Source organism: Coffea arabica, chromosome 6c, assembly GCF_036785885.1.
Source record: "Coffea arabica cultivar ET-39 chromosome 6c, Coffea Arabica ET-39 HiFi, whole genome shotgun sequence".
NCBI classification, from domain to species: Eukaryota; Viridiplantae; Streptophyta; class Magnoliopsida; order Gentianales; family Rubiaceae; genus Coffea; species Coffea arabica.
In genome coordinates, this window is record NC_092320.1 from 53,678,131 (window position 1) to 53,689,234 (window position 11,104).

The window sequence follows — 11,104 nt, forward strand, 5'->3', positions numbered from 1 at the left end:
GACAATTCGGAAAGAATAAGAATTTGGAAAGTAGGAAGTAGAAAGCGGTATGTTATGTAAAATTGTCCCAAGACTGTTTATAAACTAATATTCATTTATTTATTTATTTCTTCTCTATGGGAGAATTGGCAATTAGCTTATTTAAAATAGTTTGAACTTATTTTAATTAGTTAAGAAATTTTAACCTAAAAAGTCTTGATGATTTTACCTTTGTAATTTTATTTGGTTGGTAGTTTTGCAAATTCCATATTTTTATATATAAAAGTTTACTTTTCTTTAATGTAACGAAATTAAATTGTCTAAACAATAGATATGATGATAATGTACTAATGCAAGAGATAAAGGTATAAACAACAAAGTGATGGAACTTAATAAATCACACACCGCAAAATAAATAGAAAATCTCTTACAGAATGACAATGTAAATACTCTATCATGGTTATAAAAAAAATACCTTACTTGCTAGTATAGGTTAGGTTGAGTGAGGGTTTTTAAAATATGCAACAAAGTTAAAATGGATTGAATTTAAGAAAAACTAAGCTTAACCTAATTTAAGCCCCCCCCGCGCGCGCGCACACACACACATATATATATATATGTTGTATTATACTAACATTTATGCTATGTATTATTCATTGTTCTAATATTTAATATTGTTCAAGAATTTTATAATACTAATTTGGGTTACTCTTCTATTAACTATCTAATTTTTTTTATTTACTTAACATTTTATACTTCTATTAAACTATAATTTTAAAGGGCAAAATTTTAGAATTTTAGTCAGCCTACTTTTAACTCCGAAACTGGAAGTGCAATAAATTAAAAGAGCCAAAATAGTTGAAATCCGAGCAAGCCGAGTCTAAGCCCACCAATTAAATTTTTTTCTGGGCCTAAGGTTGAGCTGATCATAACTTCACAAAAAAAAAAAAAAAAAAAAGCTTAATTCACAGCCAAACCTAAAGGACTTCCGAATCACCTATTAGATAGACTTTTGAAAAAAATATATAAAGATGATGGATGAGTCAAGAAGGCAAGGGTCAGTTTGACTAGAAAAGGCAAGTGGCTATTTGGAAGAATTTGGACAAGATCTTGGTTGAAAATGATCTTGATAAGTTGTTGCAATTTAAAATAAGGACGAATTCGAACATTTCTAAAGACAGAGATTTAGAAGATCAAATCAAATCGACTTACATATGGTAAGAAATCGTGAAAATATAATTTTGGTTAGAATTTGACCTTCCAAAATTCAAAATCAAGATAAAAATGAGGAAAGTAAATTGACTAGACCTAAAAAGGGATATTAAATTGTTTGAAGTTAAATATTATGATTAAGCACTAATTCAAGATAAAAGTATAAATAAGCATAGAGCTTACTAAACCACACAGCAAAACAAGTAAAAAAAAAAAATCATATAAACTGACAGTGTAATACTGTCTCACATACATACATATATGTATACATATACGCAAACACACACACGTATATATAAATATAAATATATATATATATATATATATATATAAAATTGGCATAGATGCACTAGAACCCCTCCTTTAAATCTATAGTTACAATTGACACCTTAAATTAAAATCAAATTGAAAGTATAACCCAATTTGCGATTTAACTATAACCCATTTATTTTTTGGATTTGTCTCAGATATTCAGAGAGCCACTAGTCAAATAGTATTCCACGTATTGATTTTGCTTTCAAAAAGTGAAACTCAAGAAATATAAAGTAGAGAAAATATATTAAGTTCATGTGTGTCGATGAATACCTAAAATACCGTACAAAATCCATTTTTTTATTTTTGAAGGAAACCGTACAAAATCCTTAAGCCACGCATTGTCAATAGACACTAGTACAATGGCAATCTTTTTTTTTTTTTTTTTTTTTGTCGCAACTTAACATTCCTATAACCTAATCTATCCAAATTTACGGGGAGGGGGAGCCAATGAAAGTAGAAACTCTATCGGAGAAAGTTACCGAAGACAGCCACATATAGTGATAATAATAGTCACCCATCCATTATTTTTACGTAAATTTTCTCTTTCGCACATAATCACAGTATTTCCAATAATGATAAGTATAAATGTTGACAAATTTCATTTAACATCTGGTATCAATATTAACACAAGTGAAGAAAAAAAACATAAAGACAAAGATTATGAAAATAATGAAACTATCGCATCTTTTGTTTCAATTAAAAGAGGAAAATAACAACAATGGGACACACATTTTTCAGTGTTATACAAAGGATGAATAGCCCATCCATTGAAAATTAGCTCATTTGTAGCGCAATTCCCATTTCAAGTTTTTTTTTTCGGGGTGTGGTGCGACATAGGCCAATCAATTGGGATGGGCTAGCCTGAACACTAGTTGTCCGGCCCACAATTTATTGGGTTGAGCCTTATGCAATATGAATTGAGTTGAGTTTGGAATAAAATATTTTGTCTAAACAAATCTAGTTAAATGGTTGAATTTTAGATGGCAAACTATGAATGTTTTTCTTCTTCTTCTTGTCTTTTTTTTTTTTTTTTTTTAACATTCCACCCCTAATTGCCAGGCACAAAATCATTTCACCCCTAACTGTGAGGCACAAAATTCGAACGTTCAATTTAGCAATGGGAAAGACTCTAAAACCCTCCTCTGGCCATTAGATCGATTTCAGCGATTGGTGAGATATATTATTTTTTTATCATAAAATTCAAGATATTAGAAAAACATCTATAGATTGGTTGGTTGTTTTATTTATTAATTGAAAAAATACATGACTTGAGTTTGGGCCAATCCGAATTCGTTTCAATACCCTACTTTTTTGGTGAGTGGAACATGAGCTACAAAAAATATAAGTCTAATTGAGTTGAGTTTGAATTCAAAAGATTGATATTTTGTGTGAGTTAGATTTGAATGCGTCAAAATCTGACTCATATTACCCAATTAACAGGTCTAGTTGGACACCTAGGAATCAAATATCTATTTTTCGTTTTTCGGTGGCGGAGAAAGTTCAAGGTAAAATTTCTGAAGCACCACTGCATATATATATAATATGATATAGCTAGGTGAAAAAGCAACCAATCATCTAAAACAAGAATATTTCCCAGAGAAAAGCAAAAAGGAAACGCGAAAGATTGAAGAATACGATTACAATAAATAACCATCGACTAACTTGTTAATATCATGGAACATAAGAAGTTGCTAACGTTGAAACTAAAGAAAACCTTTAACATTTCTTTCTAAGGAATCTGCTTGATCCTCAAATTCCTCGTTACAAGAAAATAGTCTGCTAAAGAAAATCACCCTTTCAAAACATAATTTTCTCGGAATCCCTCTTCCTATTTTGATAACTGTAAACCAAAAATAAACAAACAAATATATTGTTGCAACTTCAGAAGGGAGTAGCTTTACCATTAGTACTTGATTTCATGATTAGAGTTCCAAAGTGATTAGTATCCGTGCATCAGGAACTCATTTGTTGTATATCTTGACTACCCATACCTTCGCTTCTTGATGTTTTCTTCACTTTGAACGCCCTTTTCAATGTCGGAGTCCTCATTGGGACAAAAAGAGGACGGGGATGATTTTACTGCCTTGCCGCCGATGAAAATTCTCTCTAATATTGAGAAGCAATCTGCAAGAAGCACAAAAAGAAAAGCAGCACATATAACAACATAAATTACGCCAATGGGAATCATAAAAGCGGCAAGGCCAATGTGGTATGCCCGCTCAGAACTGCCAACAGGCTCCTGGCTAGCCAACTGAATGCAGTTGGTGGCTCCCATGATCGCAGCGTTTACTGCCATCCAAGTTGTGAACATGCAAAAGCCAATCAAGAGAAGACGATAACATGATTCTTCTGCTTCATCATCATCATCATCACGGCCATAAGATGATTCTTTCCAACTGGGATTGTTGTTGCAGTCCATGTCTTCCATGAAGCACTTTTCTTCCCCCTGGAAGATGGAAATCCAAGAAAGTGAACTTCGATTATGTATTTGCCCGAAGATTGATTCTTGACTTCCAAAGAAACTGAACTTCAATCGTCTCTTGATTGAAGAATGATTGATTCTTGACTCCAACTGAGATTATATAGGGATCTGAATGGTGCAATATGGGAAACGATTGCAGACACTGCAAGTTGCCAAAAAGTGGAGAACCGACTTACCATACTATGGAAAGGAAATCTTGTCGCAGTTTTTGGAATCCTTCGTTCAATTTCCAATATCGATGGACAAGTTTCCATTCCCACACTTCCTTTTCCTTCGTTCAATATCTAATTTCCTTTTTCATTTGTTGACAAAATTTTCTTAGACGAACTACTCAATGAGACCCTTGTCCTAGTTAGTCCAGTTTATGCTGTTAGGTGATTCCAAGGATTTACTTCTTGTAAATTTACATGTAACAATTCTTCGTCTAAAATTTTGGGTAATAGTACAAAAGAAATACGAAATTAAAGAGTGGCATTTTTGTTTTCCTAAAAAATTTCTTGTCATTTTTCACAGGTTTATTGTGTTCAAGATATTGCAAAAAGAATACACACCAAAGGGATAAACAATTCAACTCATTGAAATTTCTAATCAACCAGGTCAAAAAGAAGAAAGACATTGGAACAAAGTAAGAGAAAAGAAAAGTATAAGAAGAAGGTCAAAGGTTCGAAAAGCACGAACTAGCACATGAATCAAATTCCCACTCAAGCTGGCACAAAATACTTGGGAGAGTTTAAGTGTAGCATATTTTTTTGCAAACAATGATGGAGTCCTCAATTACGCAACGCGAAGTGTAGATGACTCCTGTACATGCTACAAGCGGAATATACCACATAACTGCAAACCTGTTTCTTTTTTAAACAGTGGCAATTTGCCTAACTTCATGAGAAGCTGTCTAGATACCTATTACATTAACTATTGCTACTTTTGCTCTCCCACTCACCACCCATCCACAACCCTTCCACACCCAAAAACGCAGAAGAGGAAAAATGGAAAAGAAGGGTGTCATTCTATACAGATAGGAACATTACAGTCAGTCAATGACAATAGGAGTTATACGCCTTTTGGCAGGCTTATTTGCTGTGGGAGTGGCCAATGTAGCTGTGGAAGCTTGCTTTTCGTCATTATGAGCTTCAGCCTTCTCACTTTCTGCACCATCAAGGCCGTTGTCAGGCTCAGTTTTTGTGAAAGAAGCCCCTTGCGCCTGCTGCAGAGTTTTACAGTCATCCACGATGTTTCTCTCTTCTGCAAGATGAATCATGGCTGATCAGAAAATGACAATCATGATTGGAAGACTTTGTGAGATGCATTTGTCAGTATAAGTTCAAAAATAAACCTGAAACAGGGACCGATGATCCCAGCTCCTGATTTTGAAATTCTAGGAGAGTACAATAGCCATCTTGTGAGGACAATGCCAAATATTTGCCATTTGGTGACCTGTTCACATCAAAAAAGTATAAACAGTAAGCAACCAAAGTTCAGGATTTACTTCTATCAGCATAGCTGCTGATAAGAGCAGCACTAAACCTAAATAGAGCAACTAAAAGTACCAGGCAATGTCAGTTATAGCTGCATTAATGAAGTCCAGCCAGGATTGCTATTGGTTCAATACCCTCCGTATCATAGATATATAAAGAGTTCAAAGTGGCCAGCGCAAAGATAAGGCGATAAGGGAGCCTAAAGAAGTCAGCTGTACAATTACCAAGTGGATTTCTCATCAAATATAGAAACCATACGGTACACTGAAAAGGATCTAGAATATGATTTTAACAAAAATTTACATGACTTTAATCCTCGCAAGCTAAATCTCACAGGGCAGAACCGCACTGCCACAACAGGTTTGCTGGCACCAGGAAGCATCAAAGCAGGTCTAAACGTTGACCAAAAAAAAAAGGTTTAGTTAAACAAAAGGTACAGTCCTGTTAAATGAAAAACGTATCAATGACCATGATTAATGTCCAAATAAGTATGCAATTTCACATGTAATCTTAAGGACAAGAGTACAGGGGAAAAAATGCTAATCTATCATATCTAGAAACAAGCTGATAAGATACTTGTGATTAAAATAAAAATGAAGAGTAGACTTACCTAGAAAGATCATTTCTAGAAAGGATATAGGCAGCATTTACTAATTCAGAAGATGGTGTATGTTTGAAAGAACCTGATAGAGCACATAAATCATTAGTAGCATTCTAATGCATAAAACATTAACTGGCCTCTTAATCTCCAGTGAAAAATGACAAGAAAAATATAGGAACAGGAGTAAGATGGTTCACTCCACGGCAACCACACCAACTGCACTGCTAACATAAAGCACATGAAAAAGATCTCCAGATAAGGGTCAAAGATTGCATAGATGTTTATTTAGCAACATAAAAGTACATTTAGTCCAATATTCACTAGCACCATGTATGCAGGAAAACCATCTAATATTTCCTCAATATAACTAAGTAATGAAGGTACGGCATTCCTCCTTTCTCCTTGATGTTTGGGAATGAACAATAAATACTAAAGGAGAATGTCAAAAATTCTGAGAGGTAAGGTGCAGTGCAGAGGAGAGGATAGATAATGCCAAGAGACAAAAAGAACTTATTAAAGCAACTTATTAGAGAAATGTCAAAATAACAACTTATTAAAGCAGTACCTGCAGGCACAAGTAAAAATGATCCATCAGGAGACCAAGCCAATCTTCGGAAAAAAGATGGCAGTGTCTCATCATGAAAGAGGTGATTTTTAGCTGTCTGCATTTTGATACCACATATAAGACTCTTAAAAAAAGGAAAAGAGAAAAAGAGATTTAGTTCTGGCATGTGCCAGCAGAAGAAATTTCTAACCTTGGATTCATCTGTAGTCTGTGGTTCCAACCTTGATATGACATACTGACAAATGTAGTTCATCCTATCATTTCCTTTTGTTTTAGATGGCTTGTTGACATAAATCCTGCAGGTTCTATCTGAGCTGAGCGAAGCTAAAAACTTAGCTAATGGATCCCATGCAACACCTTGGACATAATGAGAATGGCCATCTAAAATTTGATGCACAGAACCTGAAAGGTTAACATCAACCAATAGGTTTACTGAGAACAATGTCTGAACATCTAACAGCTTCAGATTTTCTTCTGCATCTTCACTAACTATATGCGCAAGAGCTATCAACTGATGCACAAATAATATAACAGCTCACATTCGCTGCCCTACCTTTATTCACACCCCATATGACACAAGTGTTGTCAACAGATCCAGAAATAAGAAATGTACCGTCAGTGGACCACTGCAAGTCCAATACATCCTTACGATGAAACCTAGAAAAGGTCATTAGTCAGTACGGAAGCAAAAGCAATACTCCTTGTCCTGAAATCATTCACCTGCCATTGCTGCTGAGAATTCATATTGACATCAATCCATTTGATGCAGCAATGACAAGACATGTTATATAACTAGACCATGATTAGTTCACCACATTCTCAATCAGTAAGACAAGATCTTTTAATTAAGACTACAAAACAAAAGATTGTTTTTGTACCAAATGTATTATTACATGGTCTTGATTCTGGAGTCAGTCTTAAATTTTTGGGCTAGAATTAATTTGATGGGATCACTGCACCCAGGTATTCGTCAAACTGGCTAAGGTGAGGTCAAACATAAAATTGAACACTCCCATTCTCCCACCACCCATTATACACCCTGAAGGGTTCAAATTAATTATAAGTCACAAAAAGAGATAGCAATAGAAAGGAAATAATCCATAAGAGAAACAAGAGTTAGTCAACTATCGGAATAAACATGACATCAGAGATAGCTTACGATAATATCTTCAAGAACTTCCATGTTTCTCCAGCATCATTAGAATGTAACTTCCATAGGACAAGTTCACCACCTATACTAGAAAAAGTTAAGGTCAGAAATTGACATCACAGATGTAGATACCAAGGCAGGTAATAAAAGAAAGGATATAACTAACAACAATTGAGTATGAAAAGCTGATTCCAGAATCTTATTCATACCATCAGCACCAGATGCCAGTTGTTCTCCTGCATAGTTACTGTGAATTGGATCTCCGAATTTACAGCAGACATGACAATGATAATTTGGGAAGTAATGAATACACAGGCAGACATATAAAGAGATTTTGGGGCCATACATTTAAGTTTAGCATAAAATCTCGATAAGGAAAGAAACGCTTAACCTGACAAACTAAAGGACTCTCGATGAAACTTCAAAAATGAATCAACATAAAAAAAACTTGGGAAAGCTGGTCATTCAAATGCAATCTTCCAGGTAAAAACAAACCAAAACCAAACATATCTGAAAGCAACACCAATCAATACAAAAGTACATATATATATATATATATATATATATATATATATATATATATATATATATATATATATATATATATATATCATGCTCCCTGAACATTTCTCATCTTTTGAAGCTCCGAAATGCTATCATCACTGTCAAACAAAATAAGGTCTGGAAAGTTCATTATTGTTGATTCGTCCTTGTCTTTCAGTACTAAAGGGAAAAAAAGATCTTTTTAGGATGACATGCTGTGTTAGATAAGTTTAAGACTATTATGCTCAACATTTGTCCATAGAGAACTTGAATGATACTCATCCAGAGTGTGGAATGTGTTATGTGCAACTAGTAGACAGATGTTGGATTCGGAAGCTGTTCAACTTCAAGTTTGAGATTGACTCCATTACAATGCACAGGCAACCAAAATGGCATCTTCATGCAAAAAAAAAAAAAAAAAATCATGATTGTACAACCACTAAAACTTATCAACTGGGAAGATCTATAGGTTTCAGTACATGATATTATGTTCTATATTCTTTCGAGGAAAAAAGTTGATAAATACCAAGAATTATACATCATTGCAGTTATGCAATCAAAGATGATTGTTCTCTCCATTAAAAGCTTAGACGTACATAGAGGCTCACATTCTTAAAAATTGTAATACTGCATAACACATTGCAAGCATTTCAAATGAGAAAACTACTAACCCATGCTTAACAAAGGCAAGCAAATGAAGATCTCGATAATAGAACATAATATTCGTCTCTCAGATTACATATCATAATTGTTCTCAATCGGGAATACTCACAACCTTACCAGAAGGAGAAAAGCGAAGCACATTTACTGCTGAACCGTGGTAAGATAGGTTAGTTTTATATGAAGCTCCAGGACCCCTGTTTTGCTCTTCACCAGAACTTATCTCCCATAGCTGAAAATTGCATTTTGAAAAGTCAAGAATTCACTTCACATTATGCCACATTTCACCAAAATCATTTCTTTTTCCAGAAAATAAACTTCTAACATCAAAGAAGTGAATCCCAGAAAACCATTTTCTCTATAACTAAAGCATGCAGTACCGATCTTGATTCCCATTTCATTACTATACCAACCCGAAATGACCAAATCATGAAATATCTTTGCCATTCTTTTGCCTTTCTGAATAACTAATTATTGCAATCTGTTAGCAGTTCCACAAATCATGCTATTCAATAGTTTTTCTTAAACATTTTGCAATCTATTCATTGATTCTGATTGAATTGCTCATGCTTGCAATTTATATCTATGTTTTAAAATTCAAACTAGACTGGCTGGTCCGACTGGGAACCGGCTAGGCATCCGGTCTAAATCATCTTAAAAGACTGCCTTTTAAAAGCCAGATTTGACCGGAAACCAGTGAAACCGGACAAAACCTGGATTTAAATAAAAAATGGCATAATGATGGGAATTGTGAATATAGTCATGGCAAATTGTGTTCACAAGACAGTCTTAATTAGTATTTTTCAGAAAAAATACAGTTAGCCGACTGATAAATATAGTTTCCTTTTATTTATACAATTTAAAATATCATAGATTTCTTACTTTCGCTAGCTGAAATTATACAAAAACAAATAAAAGCACATTCAACTTCTAAGTAAATCTAACTATGTTATACTTGCATGCAAGTTCTATAAGACTTTCAAGATCCCAATATCAGATATTTGAATATAACTGTAATATATCGCGGAAGTGTACCTGTAGTCATGTTGACAAGCTGGCACTTGAATTTTTGAAGATTTTGGGATGGCCTTCCAGGTCAACACGTATTTACCGATTCTTGAGAGAGTCCTTTAGTTTCTCTATGGTATCTTTCCTAACGATGGGATATCAGGAAAGGATTGTATATTGTGATACTAGGAAATACGACCAAAAATGATACGTGTGACCTGGGGACCATAACCCTATTTATAGGTAACATTCCTGTTATCTTTTGGAACCCTATTTTAGCCCATCATAGATATAGAAGCCCTTAAATTTCTACACATTAAAGGCCCACATCCTATTAGATACATTAAGTCCAAACCATATTTGATCACTTTAATTGGACTTAACTTCATTTAACAGTTTGTAACCCATAATTATTCACATATAAGACCAATGTTGAACTAAGAATCCAACAATCTCTCACTTGGACTATATGTGTAACCTTATAATTATATTTCGCAATTAACCGTATGAGCTCAACTTTACTGTCATTACTAAAATGTATCTGTAACCAATTCGGTCCATCAATCACGCCAATATAGGATCAAAGCGGCCTTTGTCACAATTTTGTAACTCGACCCATTAATGATCACATATATCGATGCAATTGAATGACATGAATCATGATGTGGATGTGTAGTATAAAATTTCATGTAATGTGATCAAAACATGCCTATTTTCAACTGGTCCCCCTTAAATTTTATGAGATCAAACCATACCAAAATCAGAGTATAAATAAATCCAAACTTTATTTATGCAAAAAATGTTCTTAAATCATTAATAACCGAGAGGTATCATAAGAGCATTTAAAATAACAAACTCCCACTAAAACTGTACATCATTTAATACGACACCCATATGAGCAGTATGCTCATGAAACATTTTGGGTAGCAATCCTTAGTAAGCGAATTCGCAACCATGGAGTTTGTCCTAATATGTTCTATTGATAACTGTTCACTCTGTACTCTTTCTTTAACAGTCAGGAACTTGATATCTATATGTTTAGATTTCGTCGAACTCCTATTATTGTTAGAATATAGGACTGCTGACTTATTGTCACAAAATAATTTGAGTGGCC

General features: G+C 34.1%; 1 pseudogene; it reads right to left on the bottom strand.

The window, feature by feature from the left end:
• Positions 1–4,796: 4,796 nt before the first annotated feature.
• LOC113692201 (chromatin assembly factor 1 subunit FAS2-like) lies at positions 4,797–9,429 on the bottom strand (annotated as a pseudogene).
• Positions 9,430–11,104: the final 1,675 nt, after the last annotated feature.